Source organism: Ixodes scapularis, unplaced genomic scaffold (genome assembly GCF_016920785.2).
Source record: "Ixodes scapularis isolate PalLabHiFi unplaced genomic scaffold, ASM1692078v2 PGA_scaffold3__209_contigs__length_174095766, whole genome shotgun sequence".
NCBI lineage: Eukaryota > Metazoa > Arthropoda > Arachnida > Ixodida > Ixodidae > Ixodes > Ixodes scapularis.
The window spans coordinates 5,736,225-5,738,818 of record NW_024609868.1 but is presented as its reverse complement, the minus strand read 5'-3'; the positions used below and the strand labels follow the sequence as shown (position 1 = coordinate 5,738,818).

Genomic DNA, 2,594 nt, shown 5'->3' with positions numbered 1-2,594 from the left:
TTGTGATGCGTATCGTCGGGAGAGTGGGAGCGCTCCGTCGTTCGTGGAGGCTCTTTACGTCGGTCGTCTTCGGCAACTCCACCTCCAGGGGTTGCCGCGCCTAGTTTCCCCGGCGAGGAGCGAGGGGCGACAGGCTTTCACGTCGGGGTCGGTGCATCGGCGAAGCTGGACGTCGCGGTGACGGCGACCGGAACTCTCGGCGGGACGCAGGCTCGGGGGACTGGGGTCGTCGCAGGTACTCGTCGATCTCCCGAGGGCGTTCACCATACCGGGGGCGCGGGTCGCTTGGGTGGAATCCGCGCAGCCCGAGTCGACGGTATGGGCATCGGCGGTAGGTGTGGTCTGCCTCCCCGCAGTGGAAGCACAGAGGGCGTCGGTCGGGTGTTCGCCACACATCGGTCTTCCGGGGTGCACGGGGCTCCTGGCTGGCGTACTGGGGTTGGTCGTCGTGGCGTCGGTCGTGCTGCGGCGCAGGAGACTGGCGTCGGGGCGGCGCGACATAGGCGCGAGGAGGAGGCGGTGGACGTCGGGCCACTGCGGCGTAAGTTAGCGCGGGTTCTTCGGAGACTGCTGCGCTGATGGGAGCCTCTGGTTGAATGGCTCTCTGCACCTCTTCCCGCACGACCTCAGCGATGGAGAGCGAAGCTGGTCGGTCCGCGGCGGGTAGTAGCTTTCGCAGCTCCTCCCGGACGACGTCGCGAATGATCTCGCGAATGCTTGGGATGCTGGACCCAAGGTCGCAAGCGGACGGCGGAACCGCGCTGACGCCGGGTAGCCTCTGGTAGTGGCTGGCTCGGGCTTGCAGGGCACGCTCGATGTTCGTTGCCTCGGCGACAAAATCTTCGACAGTTGTCGGAGGGCTGCGGACAAGGCCACCAAAGATATTTTCTCTCACGCCCCGCATGAGGATTCGTAGCTTCTTCTCCTCTGTAGCCCGAGGGTCGGCGCGGGCGCTCAGGCGCAGGACGTCCTCTACGAAGCCGGTGACACTCTCGTTGGGGCCCTGGGTTCTGGTTCGCAGTAGGTCCTCGGCTCTCTCTCGGCGGTGGTGGTTGATGAAGGTAGCCTTGAGATCGTTCTTGAAAATGTCCCACGACGTCAGGGAGGACTCATGATTCTCGTACCAGTGCTTGGCAGTCCCCTCAAGCGAAAAATAGACATTGTGTAGGCGCTGCTCGTCTGTCCAGCAATTGTGGCGGGCAACGCGTTCATACTGGTCAATCCAGTCTTCGACGTCTTCGTACTGCTCGCCGTGGAATGGAGCCGGTGTCCGAGGAGCGACGGGTAGGTAGACGACGGCAGGAGCGGCGGGGGTCTGCGACTGGTTGGCCATCGTCGGCTGCCTGGTCCTGGGTGGTAAAGGTCCGTATTCCGGGTGTAGCCCTTGGGTTCGGCGACTTGATCGAGTCTCGATCTGGTCTTCGTTGGGTCCTCGGGAGCTTGGGTTCGGACTTGCAGTGCGGGAACTTGGGGGGCTGCGCTGCACGAACATGCGGTACCCCGCACCTCCACCAAAATGTCACGGGTGGTGACTAATAAACAAGAAATAAACAGGAATAAATAACGTTTGATGTGGCGAACTTGTGCCAAAAATAAAGAAGGAGACAGAAGAAAGCAGAGCGTCGCGGGCGTCGATGTCGGCGTGTCAGCAGAATCGAGCGCTAGGGCGAGACTGACTCGACAAGGTCGCGGGCGGCCTCTTATCTAGAGTGCGCCGCTATCTCGAAGATTCGGCGAAAGCGGTTCGAGCGTCGCGTGATCGGGGCGAGAATGAACACGTACTTTCTAGAAAACAAAAGCAGGGATAAATGATAGAAGTTACGCGCGGTACATGAATAAACGGGAACTTTCTGGAGGACCGTGACCGAGCGTTTGTTTCTCAGCCTTGCGCGCGGCAATACTTTCTTCAACTTGATTTGTTAGGTCCATGCGGTGTAGCAAGGGCTGCCCACCACACCAGGAGGTAGCACCTTAGACCATGCCACTCAGCTACAGGTATGTTCCGGTTCTGGTGTGAAAGTTGTGTGCACTCATCTCTTCTTCACCTTGGTGCAGAAATGACCTTGCCATGCCAGGGACGAACACCTTACACTACACTACTCAGCAACAGGTATTTTCCAAGTGTTGCAAAATTTATCTTCACTCATACCGATACAGTCTCCAACTTGTTTTCTTAGGGCCATACGGTGCAGAGAGGACTTGCCCACGCCGGGGATTATCACCTTACAGTATGCCACACAATTACAGGTACTTTCCGAATGTACAGGTACTATCCGAAATGAGCCTGCAGAGGGATCCCATTTCGGATGTCCAACGGATGTGCGATTTTGTTCGCTTTGGCGCTCTGCCGGATGTCCCGGGGATATTCGTTGGACGTATACGGATGTCCCACGGATGTTCGCTATATCTGAATCGGATCTCTATCGGATGTTCACGGGATATCCGAAGAAATTCTGCCTAGTAAAAATTGGCTCAAGTTAGTGCTTTGGCTGGTTTACAGCATATCTGGGCTAAAGAATGAATTGAGGCATGCCAACCGAATATCCGAAATTGGCCTGCAGAAGGATCCCATTTCGGATGTCCGACGGACATGC

At 57.8% G+C, this 2,594-nt stretch overlaps 1 long non-coding RNA gene across 1 annotated transcript; it reads left to right on the top strand.

Annotated features, from left to right (window-relative positions):
- The first annotated feature begins 1,921 nt into the window (after positions 1 to 1,921).
- LOC8041051 lies at positions 1,922 to 2,247 on the top strand. Its single transcript, XR_005717691.2, has 3 exons — positions 1,922 to 1,995; positions 2,056 to 2,110; positions 2,178 to 2,247. It is a non-coding gene; the product is annotated as an uncharacterized LOC8041051 (long non-coding RNA).
- The last annotated feature ends 347 nt before the right edge of the window (positions 2,248 to 2,594 follow it).